This window comes from Micromys minutus (genome assembly GCF_963924665.1).
Source record: "Micromys minutus genome assembly, chromosome: X".
In the NCBI taxonomy this organism is placed as follows: Eukaryota; Metazoa; Chordata; class Mammalia; order Rodentia; family Muridae; genus Micromys; species Micromys minutus.
Window position 1 is genome coordinate 80191606 of NC_137970.1, and position 14294 is coordinate 80205899.

The 14294-nt window shown below is 41.6% G+C and overlaps 1 pseudogene across 1 annotated transcript; it reads right to left on the reverse strand.

Moving 5' to 3' along the window:
* Positions 1-693: 693 nt before the first annotated feature.
* Positions 694-13334, reverse strand: LOC308415057 (isocitrate dehydrogenase [NAD] subunit alpha, mitochondrial-like; annotated as a pseudogene). Its single transcript has 2 exons — positions 13296-13334; positions 694-1781 (listed from the first exon to the last, which is right to left on the reverse strand). The product of its transcript is annotated as an isocitrate dehydrogenase [NAD] subunit alpha, mitochondrial-like (transcript).
* Between the last annotated feature and the right edge of the window lie 960 nt (positions 13335-14294).

Here is a 14294-nt window from a genome sequence, read left to right on the forward strand (position 1 = left end):
CTGAGAGTTCTTCCCCCAAAACAGTAAATCTCAACGTAACAAAATAATCAAATACACAGAGCATCTGTGGCTTTGGCAATGATTATATATTAATAAAATTAAATCATTCATTATGAATTTCTTGGAGCTTATATTTTTATTAATAGCAATTTATGTATAGGACAAATATCCTTATTTCTATATTTTTAAGAAATATACCATTTTTGCTGTGAACTTTCCTAGTAAATTTCTTTTGTGCCCACTAGGCTTAGAATAATGTTATCTTGTGCGATTGTTAAAACCGTGTTTTACTCCAAGTTTGTTTTGCATAAACCAAAAATCCAGTGCTTTTGTTAAAATGTTAAATATCTTATTAATTCTATATCAGGATATTTACAGTTGATGAAAAATCATTTTTCTTGAAATGGGTTAACAATGATAAATGATACAGTTTACTTACAGTTTACCCCCTCCCCCCCCCAAATAAAGGTTTACCAGACAGACAATAAATACAACAAGCACTTGGGAAAATCCTTTGAATGAAGGCCTGGGGGGCATCATGTACATCCATTGCAAGGGTTTTGTTAAGAAAAGCCCAGATTTGAAGATGTACTCTGACAAGAAACAAGCAAACCAATGGTGGGTGCTCTCAAGGAGGATTACAGGGTGTCCTTCTGGGGTGAGTGACTGACTGCAGCAGATTCACCACAAGTGCTAATCTAAGTCTTTTACTGTACGGCAGATTTCTTCTGTGAAGTCAGAGCCTTTCGAGTTGCCTCCCAGATCTTTTGTTAAGCTCTTTTCATCCTTAATTGTAGCAAAACATGCAGCCTTGATTTTTGCTTTGTGGTCAAAATGTCCTGTGTGGAGCAGCATCATCATAGTACTAAGCAGGAGGACTGTGGGATTGGCCATGTCCTTTCCTGCAATGTCTGGGGCTGTTCCATGAACCGATTCAAAGATGGCAACACCGTTGGCTCCAATATTGCCTGCCACTTGGAGTCACACCAAGACCTCCAATCAGTCCTGCACACAGCTCACTAAGGATGTCTCCATATAAATTTGACATGACAAGAACATCGAACTGCCATGGGTCTTGTACCATATTTAAACATACAGTATCGAGGCACATCTCATTAAATTTAATATCTTTACAGTGCTCCACAACTTCCCTGCACTTTTGCAGAAAGAGCCCATCTGACAGCCTCATGCTGTTGGCTTTGTGCACAGCTGTGGCATTGCTCCGGTGGTTGCTCCAAGCATACTCGAAGGCAAACTCAGCCATGCACTTGCTTCTTCAGTGATGAGCTTGATGCTCTGCAAGACCCCATCAACGATCGCATGCTCAATCCCACTGTATTCTCCTTCAGTGTTCTCTTGGATGGTGACAATATTTACATCCGTGTAAGGGGTTTTATAACCTTCAATTGAGACACATGGCCGGACATTGGCATAAATGTCAAATGTCTTACGAAGCAACAGATTCATTGATGGATGGCCGGCTGCTATTGGGGTCTTTAGTGGGTCTTTCAAGCCCATCTTGTTCTTATCCATGGACTGACTCTTTGGCTTCTGGAGGGTTCATTCACTCTCCTCCTGGACCTTGAATCTCTGTGACATTCCATTCCTCCCACCAAATAGGTGCTTTGGTGGCATCAAAAATCTTCATAACTGAGGCTGAAATTTCTGGGCCAATTTCATTTCCAGGAATTAAAGTTACTGTTTGAACACCACCAGCAAAAGCTCTTGTCACCTGCTTTTGTGTTGTGGAGTGCACTCAGCAGCCAAGTGACCTTGGACACCTACATGGACTGTCCACTTCCCTCACTGAGGCTAAAAGATAACGTCTTAAGAAGAAGTTAAAATGAGGTAACTCAGACCAAGAAGGACATGTATGATATGTACTCACTAATATGTGGATATTAGCCAAAAAGTACAGAATGCCTAGTATATAATTCACAGAACTCAAGAAGGTTAACAAGCCGAAGGACCCAAGTGAGGATGCTTCAATCCCACTTAGGAGGGAGAAGAAAGCAATCATGGGGGGGCACAAAGGGAGAAACCTGGGTGGAGAGTGGACACTGAGGTGAAAAGGAGAACATGATCAGGTATTGGCTTGGGGGAGGGGGAAGACAGGAGTGAAGCTCTGAGGGCTAACAGAATGAATGGAAACCGGGAACCCCAGGGGGTGGGAGGGGGCTCTATAATGTACCAGAGACCTGGGAGATGAAAGACTCTCTGGACTCAAAGGGAAGGACCTTGGATGGAATGCCCTACAGTGGGGTGAGGGAACTTGTAGAGTCAACCTCCAGCAGAAAGACAGGGCATCAAGTAAGGGATGGGGTTGCCATCCCACAGTCAAAAACTCTGACCCAGAATTGTTTTTGTCTAAAAGAACTGCAGGGATAAAAATGGAGAAGAGACTGAGGGAAAGGTGGTCCAGGCCCAACTTGGGATCCAGCTGAAGTGGAGGCTCCAAGGCCTGACACTATTACTGATGCTATGGTGTGCTTACAGACAGGAGCCTAGCATGGCTGTCCTCTGAGAGGACAGATACAGCCAACCACTGGACTGGAGTCAGGGACCCCTGTGGCTGAATTAAGGAAAAACTGAAAGAAGCTGAGGAGGAGGGCCACTCCATAGGAAGACCCGCAGTCTCAATTAACCTGGAACCCGGAGATCTCTTGGGCACTGAGCCACCAACCAAGTAGCATACAGGAGCTAGTCTGAGGCCCTTGACACATATATAGTAGAGGACCGCCTGGTCTGGCTTCAGTGTGTGAAAATATGCCTAACCCTTGAGACCTGAGGCCTCAGGGAGTTGGGAGGCCTGGCCACAGGGGTAGCAGTAGTGGGAGATAACCTCTTGGAGACAGGAAGAAGAGGAATGGGATAAGGAACTGTGGGACAGGGGACTGGGAGGGGGCAACAGCTGGACTGTATAAATAAATGAATGAATGAATGAATGAATGAATGAATGAATGTAATATATAAAAACAACAACAACCAAAACCAAGACAAAACAGAAAAGACTTTAGGTTTCAAAACTGGGGGGGAAAAAAGAGGTTAGATCAGGTCTGTCAGGTCAGACTACTAATGAACAAAGCTAGAAACTCAAAAAATAAAATAAAAACCTTCAAAAGATCTTACAAGTTTTGAGATTATGGCCGAAGAGTTGAAGGGAGTATGAAGCAGCTCAGGAATGCACAATATGCCCCTAAGCTTGATAACCTGAGATTGATCCTCATACCCCACATGGTGGAAAGACAGAACTGACTGCCTCTGGCTAGTTGTCCTCTGCCCTCTGCAAACAAGTCACACAGACATAGAAAGACATATGAACAAGTTACTTAAGATGTAAAAAGAATCAATAAGTAGTAACACTCGCCACACCATCAGATGAAGCTCATTTTAATGACATTAAGTGAAATAAGCGAGATACGAAAGCCCCAGATTAATGTGATTCTACACATTAAATTCACAAATAGGCAAACATATAGAAACATAAGGTAAATGACTGGAACCCAAAGCAGGGGGTATGAACAAGGATTAATGCTATGTATAAGGGACTTTTTCAACTTTATTTGAAATAATCAGAGATACATGTACAGATTTTTAAAAGCATTTTTGCATAAAACTGTATGGATATATTTTTGTCAGTACTTGATTTTTTTTAAAGGTTTGATAGCATGCATTGAGCTAGTTACAATTAGTTACAATGAGCATAAAGTACATGTAAAATAAAATGTAACATGGAAATAGTCAAAGTTTTCTTGGTGTATAAAGATTAAACATAATGATTTTTAAATACCAAGAATTGCCACAAGGTTATATTCTTAGCTCTTGAATTATTGATGATTTAAGGTCTAGGTGTACCACATTCTGAGAGAGTGCTGTACACTTTTTTTTTTCTAAAAAGGATTGAGACTTCCACTTTTTGGCCTTTTTTTTTTTTTTTTTTTTTTTTTTTTTTTTTTTGAGCTTCTTATGGTCTGTGAGTTGTTTCTGGGGTGTTCAGAGACTTCTAGGGCTGGTATTCAATTATCAGTGACTGCATATTATGTCTGTTCTTTTGTGACTGGGTTACCTCACTCAGAATATTCTCTAGATGCATCCATTTTCTTAAGAATTTGGTTAAGTCATTGTTTCTGGTGGCTGAGTAGTATTCCATTGTGTATATGTACCACAATTTTTGTATCAATTCATCTTCTGAAGGACATCTGGGTTCTTTCCAGCTTCTGGCTATTATAAATAGAGCTGCTATGAACATGGTGGTACATGTGTCCCTGTTGTATGTTGGAGCATCTCTGGGGTATGTATAGTACTACCAGGAGTGGAATAACTGGGTCTTCAGGTAGTACTATGTCCAATTTTCTGAGGAATGGTATAAGTGATCTTGTAAGGGTTAACATGTTCTCCAACTGATTCTTGGTGATAGCTATTAAGTATGGATATTAAGGACCAACATATATTAAGCAACCACAGAGTTGTGGACTAAATGTCCAGTTCTTCTCAACATGGCAGTAACAGAAGCTGTGCTTTGGGAAATGAAAGGAAGGGGGGAACATGGAAGTTCAGGGAAGGCACCATAAGATGGCGTATGGAGACATGGGAATTCGAGAGATCCTGAGTCCGTAAGGAGTAGAAGGACTCAACCAAGTGTGTATGATTGGACAGGTAAAGGATTGACGGGTGGAAAGTCTGGTTTCCCTAGGAAAGTCTACCTCTGAAATTGCTATTCAGATGTAAATAGTAGGAAACTAGAAGGAGTTAATGGTGAGGAGTATGGCTGAGTTTACAAAAACTAGATCGGATGACTGAATTTATGACCCCATTGAAATGGAGATGTTTTTCCTTGCTGATCTGAAGAAGATTGGGAATAATGGGGAATCCCTTCTTTGGAGAAGCAAATCAACTTTGTTTCAAAGTGAGTGCTAGGTTGCCAGAAGAAACACAGGCAGTCTAGTTAATAAAATATAGTATCATCAACAAATCCTCTCTTAGGATAACAGTGCACTAAAGGTTTCATAATCCAAATTTTACCTTTAGTCTTGTTTGTTAAATATGGCAATATTAGCCAGGCATCAGAAAGCACATTTCTAATCACAGCATTTAGGAAGCAAAGACACGTGGATCTCTTTGAGTCCCAGGCCACCAGGGCCCCATAGTGAGACCCTATCTCAAGGAAAAAAAGGAAAAAACAATCGGATCTGGCAGCACAAGCTGATTGTTGTTGTTGTTCCAATGCGGTGGAGCTGCAGATCCGGTGTATCATCTCAGCAAGTAGCTGTGTGTGTCTGTGTGGCATTTGTGTGGGGCCTTTTGTTTTTCTTAGCTGATTTGTACCGTCACACGTGCTGTTTTCTGTGTTTACTATGCTATCCTTCAGTACAGACCAGAGAGTGCTGGATTCAGAAAAGAGTTCACTCTGACAGCCCATTTTATGCTCCGGAATAGCATCTGGGATTTACGGCTTCGGGTTATTAATGAAAGAAGGTGTAGATTGTTGTCAGAGTGTTAAAGTTAACATCAATATTCCTTTAAAGTTGTTCTCTATCAGTCATTAAACTTAAGGGGGTGATTTGGTATGACTTTGTTGACAGGCTTAGATTATTCCTGGGGCCGTGAACCCGTTGACAGCTCTTACAGATATCTTTAAAAGACTTTCTTTGATCTCTGTAAAATTGCGATATCTGCAGAGGGTGTTGGTAAAGATCAAAGGTGTGTGTGGAGGGGAGGGCAGAATTCTGAGTGAGGGAAAGAGGAAGCAAAATGACAGAGCAGTGGTTCCAGTAGGAAGGATGTCATCATGGAGTCAGGTAATGGGAGCAGAAAGAGTTTGGTAGAAAGGACTATGGGGAGAGGAAAGGTGGCATTGTTTGGAGATGACATTAGAAGTTTCTGATTCATTTCTTTTCTCTGCTTCAAAAAACATCCATCGAAGGCCAGAAACTCATTGTAAATGAGCTCTCTGGTTTCCACTTTGTCCTATGGAGCCATGCAAATGCAGGCATCTCTACACATCAGGAGATTCCCGAATGGCCCAATGAAGTTCACAACTGCCTTCCCGGAAGTCACCTCGATAAGGTCATTATAAAGCGAGCACCAGAGGTAAAGAACAGACCTTGTCCTAGCCTATGACTGTTAGCTCATTCGCTGCTCCCCGAGAACTGAAAAGTTGGAGAAGCTCAAAAGGCGAAAGGAGCTGGGTATGGCAGCACACATCTTTGATCCCAGCAGTCTAGAGACAGAAGCAGGCAAATCTCTGTGAGTTCAAGGCCAGCCTGGTTTACATAGTAAGTGCTAGACCAGCCAGGGTCACATAAGAAGAAACCCCCCACCTCCTCTCTCACACACAAAAGGAAAAAGAAAAATAGAGGCAGTGGCTTCAGTCTCAAAAATCCATTTACTCTTTGGAGAATGAAACCCTGCAATTTCATGCTACAACAAAACACATGAAAGGGACCAGAACTTTCTGTTTGACTCGGTTAAGGGCCTCCACAAGGGAAGGATGAACATTCCTTAGCTTGGCCTGTAATTATGTGACATACAAAGTTACTGTTTCTTAGGACACAGTGAACTCCTGGCACAAAGATGTTACTTCAGGAAACTGACAAATGAATATACTTTCTCTTCTACTAGGACTTTCCATCCATATCTTTCTTGGCAAATCTTGTCCAGCTGTTACACTTGTATTTTCTGTTCCCCCACTTCATACCTATGACTTGTTTTATGGCTACATTTGGAGGGGATGAGGGTAAGAGAATTGGTATGCAGAGGAGTCTTGGGTGGAGGGAAACACTGGAATGGCCCGTGAACATCCCGTGGACATCTCCACCTCCCTGTGAGAGTGTGAGGATTACAGATGCCCGCTTTAACCCCTTTCTGTGGGCACTGGAGATCCGAACTCAGGTCCTTCTACTTTCTTGGCAAGTGTTCTCCCTACTGAGCTGACTGCCTCATTAACTAAGACTCTGCCTCACCAAAGCAGAGGGCTCATGCCCAATGGGATAGCCTCATTATTTCAGTTATTAAAATGCTAGCCATTAGATGCAAAAGAAATCTATTGCATATCTAGCTGTTCACATCTTTAGGCTGCATCCTTGCAAGTTTGACATTTGCCATTCAGTCTTAAAAGTATAACTCTTCACAGTAATCCCCCTCATCTAAGGGTTAATATTCTCTGTTTCAAATATCTGCAGTCAACCATATTCTAAAATGATTACACATGGAATGCCAGAAGTCCACAATGTCTAAGTCTTAAGTGATTTTAGTCTATCGTATTGACATGATTATTTTTAGTAGTTATTGTCAATTGCTTAGTGTGTATAACTTATAAATGAAACTTTAAAAGGAAGATTAATTTATTTATGTGCATGTGTCTGTGGGATTATCTGTCACATGGATGTGTGGATGCTTGTAGAGGCCAAATAGGATATCAGGTCCCCTGGAGCTGGAGTTAGAGGCATTTGAGGCCACTTTATGTGGGTGCTAGGAACCAGACTCAGGTCCACAGGAAAAAGTCTTAATTGCTGAGCCAACTCTGAAACCCTATAAATTAAACTTCAGCATAGAACTATGTATAGGGCAAGAACACAACATATATGATTATTATTTACATTTACCTCACTATGACAAAATATCTGAGAAAAGTAACTTAAAAGGGTAATGATTTATTTTGACTCACATTTTCAAAGATGTCTATCAGCTGCTTTCATTGCTTTGGGCCAAAAGCAAAGCTGACAATCACAGGAGCAAGAGACTCTAGAAGAAGCTGCTCATTTTATCATAGCCAGAGTGCAGAAATCAAATAAATTTTAAAATTCTATTAAAAGAATATACACAGACACAGACAGACACACAGACAGAGATGGGGTTAGGGTTAAGGTGTATTTTTCTAGAGCATGTCCCCAGTGACATACTTTCCAGAATAGACACTACCTCTTGATTTTTGGCAGTTTCTAATAATGCCACCAGATTATGAATCCACCAGATATGGACCCATTGTTTAGAAAAGAGCTCTTATGAGCTTTCCCACTTTCAGTGATTGGACCAAACAGCTTAGGACCGAGACTTAAATGTAACTTCTTTTGGAGAATTCTACATATTCAAACCATAGCAAGGGAACTTGACACTATCTATTGTTTTATGTATCCACTGGAGACATAAATTCAATCCAGACATATTCTGCATAGATAGGAACAGACCACTATACTTAGAATAGCAGTCCAGGGTCTCAAAGTACAGCCTTTCCTTGGTCACTAGCTGTCATCCTTTCTACATCTTTCTTCCTGACCCTTCATGGCGAATACAGTTGAAGCTGCTGGCCATATTACCCTGTGTATTCTTATATACTTTTTGTCTTCTATAAGTGCCTTTCTCCACATGTTCTCTTCAATGTTCTTCTGCCTAGTGTGCTGCAGTTATTCATAGGCATCTCTACCCTTTGAAAAGCTTTCATAGGTTCTTCCTCTATGTTCCCGAAAGTCCACATAGTGTTTATTGTACTGTTTTGTCATTTCCTGTCTACTCATTTTTCCCACTACACTGACTGCATAAGCCTGAGTCATAAGAGCATATGAAATATTTGTTTGGAAAATTAATAAATGTTATATACTCTATGCAAGCATGCATGAAGAAAATCACAGACATCCCCTTCTCTAGAAACACATACATCTATTCAGTAAAAGAAAAAAAAATTTTTGAAGAACCTGTTGTGTACCCCCTTACTTTGGGGGATGGGCATACAGGACTGACCACACTAGAAAATGTCTGAACTCTCACACAGCAGGAAGAGTCTAAGCCCAGTGTGTATTAAAATGTAAAATGGCAATAACTCCTGTAAGGAGAAGAGAATTTTAACTGTCTGAGAGTGTAGTTGAGGACAAGATCTTTGAAACAGCTAACACGTGAGCAAGGCTGAGGAAGAGTGGATCAGGGGAAGGAACAGCAAGTACAAAGGCCTTGAGGTGAGAGCATGTTTATCATGTTGGAGGAATAACAGAAGCCACAATGATTATAAAAAGAGAAAAGCATAGAGTAGTTGAGAGAAGAACCAAGAGAGAAAGCAAAGTGTCAGATCATGTGACCGTCAATCTACCTCCACTGAACACAAAACCTTGCTGAGCATTGGGATGAGGAATGTTTGCCTTGCTAGAATAAGTGGTGAGGGCTCCAGGGGTCCAGATAGCCTTCCCTACAGATAAATGCTTCCCTTAGATGTCTCCTACCCAGAACCCTCCCACCCCCAACAGGCTCTCAGATGGAGGTAGCATAGCAGAGTGGGAACTGTTTGCTTTGGGAGGATCGTGAGCTGGTAGAGAGTGGCCAAAGTTCTTTCCTGCTACTTGGGGCTGGGAACAGACTATGTACCTCCACCCAGTTGGAAAGGGTTCCAGATCTTTTATTCATCTGATATGCTGGAATTTGGAACAAGTCACTCAAGTTTCCCACTTCTGTACTTCTCTCGTTCTCTTTGAGTAAGTCATACCAACGGTGGGGAGACCGAGGTTCTACTTTCCTAGCTTTGCCTCAGCAACAAGCTGTGGCCTTGGGACAAATGTGACATCCTATAACATGAAAGACCTGAGCTCTGTGTTCCAATGCTGTCAGGTCATGCTTCATGGTGGATCACTTGATTGCTAAGCCTCTCCTCAGGCTGCCCCACCTGTGGCTCAGCATAGCTGAACTATTTACTTAAAAATTTGCTTCAGTTGCAATCCCAAAGTCTCTTCTCCTTAACTTCCCTTTCTCTGGCATCTCTTCTGCATAGTGACAGACCCATCAGTTATGTCTCACAAGGATAGGATGCTCTCTAAGGGTAATACATAGGAGCCAGTAGGCCTTTATACCTCATTCATCCACCTAGAAAGCAGAAAAAGTATATCTCCTTTGAAGGTGAAGGATATAGAATTCCTCAGGAGAGCCTCAAGTGGGACTCTCTCTCAAGATCAGTCAAGGAAGGAAGGTCACTGCCTGGGAATAACTTTTACCAGACGGTTGATCTAAAGAGAAACTTGGTTGATCTATCAGTTTACTCTGGAACAACTACCGTGGAAAAGATTCCTGAGCTGTGAGTATTTCAGGCCTCAAGGCACAGTTTAATCCACTAAATGGAGTGGACATATGGAGGAAGATACAATTTGTCAGGGCCTGACAACGTAGAGAATGCCACATGTTCATGCTGAGCTCTGGATGCTTCCTGTGTTGCTGCTGCAGAGCACTGTGGGACCCATCAGTCCTTCTTATCTGAAGTACCAAACAGAGCAGAAAGACACAAACCTGTGGCTTTTGCAACTTGGGTGCTTGTGTAACACAGTGACCTAGAGCCTGGAGTCAAATGCATACCTTGGTTGAGGGAGAAGGAGGACAGAAATTTCTATTATGCTCTCAAGAGTTCAAACAGCCTATGAATTTGGCCAAGGCCTGGTTTCAGGCTCAAATAACTTCCTTTGTGAACTCTCTTTGTAAATATTGAAGTGTAGAAGGAACCAGGATGTTCCTTTTACTTTAAATCATGAGTCACATAAAGTGGCACCAAGAACTACCGGGCTCTGTGGGAGCCATACTTGTCTCATCTGAAGGTAATATCCGCTGTTCAGATAGACTCATCCTTGCCATGTTGTAACCCACTTGGATGTCCCATTTATGTTTTCTTTGGTCTTTTATTTGTTTTAAGACATATATTTCTTTCCTCTGTGTTCCTATGGGCAATATGGCTTTATGTGGCTAACCTTCAACTTGCTATGTACCCAAGGATGACCTTGAACTTAGGATCCTTCTACATATACCTCCAAAGTAAAGAGGGTTGTGCCACCACTCCTGGTTTATAAGTGATATTTAAATGATTACAGAGCTTTTAGAAAAGCCATATGGAAATATAATACTGTGCAAACATATATGTGTGTGTTCCCAGAGCCAGAAATTGTTTACACTTTCTTGGATTCTTGGCCAGTGAGTTCTCATAGACCTCCAGCTATAGAATATACCACATACGTGTGCCATAGAATGTGGAGAAATCAAGCTGGCACTCACCCAAAAGCTTCATCTCTGCTGGCCGGCTTTCCATAGCACTAGAAGGTGCTATGAATGTCCCCACTTACCCAGCTGTGAACTCCATGAGCTACAGTAGCAACTAGCTTGGCAGGATATTCTCACTGATCCAGTAATGACACAGTTGTCACGAGAGCAGCCAACTACTTTCTGATTGTACTTGAGGCCTGCCCCACAAGATGAAATCCACAATGTATACCATTATTAGAGACAAAAACCTATGACTAGACAGATCATACCCTCTAGGGGAGAACCTACTACTACAGTTATTTCTGATAAATGAACATATTTTAAATGGATTCCTAATGACTTATTGTTATACCCATATATTAGTTTATTTCCCAGCCCTCTACAGAGACACTTCTTTTTGCTGTAGGTAGCAATTAACGTGCAGATCACAGTGCATAGGACAAGGGACCGGGGCATTCTCAGCCCTAAATGGATGTCTGTATCATATACCTCCTGCAAGGATCAGGGATCATCATGGGAAAGGGTGGAAAGAGTGTAAAAAGCAGAAGCAGTGGATGATGACAAGTAAACAGTGTTTTCCTTATGCTGCACAGCAGTTGCACGTGAATTCACAGTGGTGCTGACAGCATACACAAGACGTGGAAAGCTTAAACTAGACAAAATCCCTAGTATAGACTGGGCTCAAAGTCTTCAGCAGTTGAGACAATTGCTAGCTGTTGGGAGAGGGACAGCTGGTTTTCTTTAAATGTAGGGCTCCCGGCATGTTTACCACACTTGAGTGGGTGGCCACACACTTATGGGCAGCTCTCATAGGTCTAGGTGTGCTAAGGACAATAAGGAATGAAAGTTGGGCAAATAAGGATGAGAATGTAGAAATGGAAGGAGATGGGGGAGTAATTAATACGATCAAAATAGATTGCATGAAATTCTCAGGATGAATACAAATTCCTGGTTGATAGTCCAGCTTGTGACCCATCCCATGGACAACCATCAGTCCCTGACACTATTAATGATACTGTTATGCTTGCAGAGAGGAGTATAGCATGACTGTTTTTTGAGAGGCTCCACTTAGCAGCTGACTCAGACAGATGCAGACACCCACAGCCAAACAGTGGATAAAGCTTAGGGACTCTTATTGGAGAATAGGAAGAAGGGTTGCAGCTACTAAGGGGATAGGAACTTCATGGGAAGACCAACAGAGTCAACTAACCTGGACCCTTGGAGCTCTCAGAGACTGAACCACCAACCAAAGAACATGCACAGGCTGAACCTAGGCCTCCCCACACATATGTAGCAGATAGGCAGCTTGGTCTTTATGTGGGTCCTGAACAACTGAAATGGGGGCTGTCACAGAAGCTGTTGCCTGTCTATGGGATATGTTCTTCTAGCTAGGCTGCCTTCTCTGACCTCAGAGTCAAAGGAAGCACCTAGCTTCTCAGAGACTTGTTTTTCTGTTTGTTCTGTGGACCATTGGGTTTAACTCTTAAGTGAGAGAACCCAGGTCTAAAAACCAAGCCTCTTCTTATTTTTTAGATTTTTATTATTTAGCATAGAGAGTAATGGATTATACCCTTCTTTCATTCATCCCCCCTCCCTTCTTGCCCCCCATGGCTCCTCTCTCACTTCAACTGGTTCCTTATCTTCCTCTTGGTATATGCTTCTGATATTTATCCTCGTATTCTATTACCCACAAAAGAAAGACATTTGTAAGAAATGAGAATTTTCTTACATTTATGCATTGGTAATGAATCATATTTATTATTATGCAACAACCACGTTGATAGCATCTAGTACCTGTAGATGCTATCCTAAGCATTTTGCAAATAACAACTTCTATAGTTCTTATAAAGTAGGCTTTGTTTTATATTGTCTTAAGGATTAAGAAAATGAAAGCCAAAGACATTAAGTAATGTGTATCTGGCCCATCAGTTGGTGACAGTATAGATTCAGTGTTCTTTGTCACTTTATTATGCTACCACTTCATTAGAACAAACCAAACAGCAAAACCAAAACATCCAAAAGCCAGTGCAGTTGCGGGGAAGTAACTTGGTGCATAACTTCTTGCTTTGCCAGCATGAGCACCTGAATTCAATCCCCAGAAATCATGTCTTAGTTCAGGGTTACTATTGTTGTGATGAAATACCATAACCAAAAACATGTTGGGGAGGAAAGGGTTCATTTCGCTTACACTTCCATATCACTGTTCATCATTGAAAGGAATCAGCAGGAACACAAACATGGCAGGAACCTGTAGGCAGGAGCTGATGCAGATGCTATGGAGGGGTGCTGCTTACTTGTTTGCTCCTCATTGCTTGCTCAGCCTGCTTCTTCATCATCATCATCATCATCATTCCTTTTATTCAAAATAGATTCTTTTTTCATACAATATACCCTGATTATGATTTCCTTTCCCTCTACTCCTCCCAATTGCTTCCCACTTCCCCTCACATCTGGGTCTACTCCTTTTCTGTCATTTGTTCATTAGAGCAAAACAGACTTCTAACAGATAATAACAAAATGTAACAAAATAAAATATAGTAAGACAAAACCCAAAACTACCATACTGAAGTTGGACAAGGCAAACAAACTGAAAGAAAAGAACCCCCAGTCAAGGTGCTCATTCACACACTCTGGAATCCCATAAAAATGCTAAACTGAAAGCTATAATACATAAACAACCTGGTCTACACCCATGCAGGGTCTATGCATCCTGCTTCAGTGTCTGTGAGTTAATATGAGCTTTTTGCTTAGTTGATTTAGAACATCTTCTTCTTGTATCCTCCAACTCCCCTGGTTTCTACTCTCATTCTGGTTTTCTGAGCTCTAAGGGAAGGGATGAAGATACCCCAAACTGCTTTCTTACAGAACTCAGAACCACCAGCCCAGAGATGACAACATTTACAATGGTCTCACCCATCAATCACTAATTAAGAAAATGTCACCCAAGCTTGCTTACCACCTGATCTTATGGAGACATTTTGTTGAGCTTCCCTCCTCTCAGATGACTTCAGCTTGTGTTAAGTTGACATAAAACTAGCCAGCTCCACTACATAAAAAGAGGACACAGTAATATGTGATTTTAATCCTAGTGTCAAGAAAGCAGAGACAGGCAGATCTCTGAGGCTCATTGACTACCCATATTAGCCTGGTAGACAAATTTCAGACAAATGAGAAACCTTGTTTCAAAGTAAACAAAAAAACAAACAAATGGATGTCATCAGTGCTTGTAGAACTAAGACTGGCTCATGGTATTCACATACAAGGACATATGTGCATGGACACTCACATATACA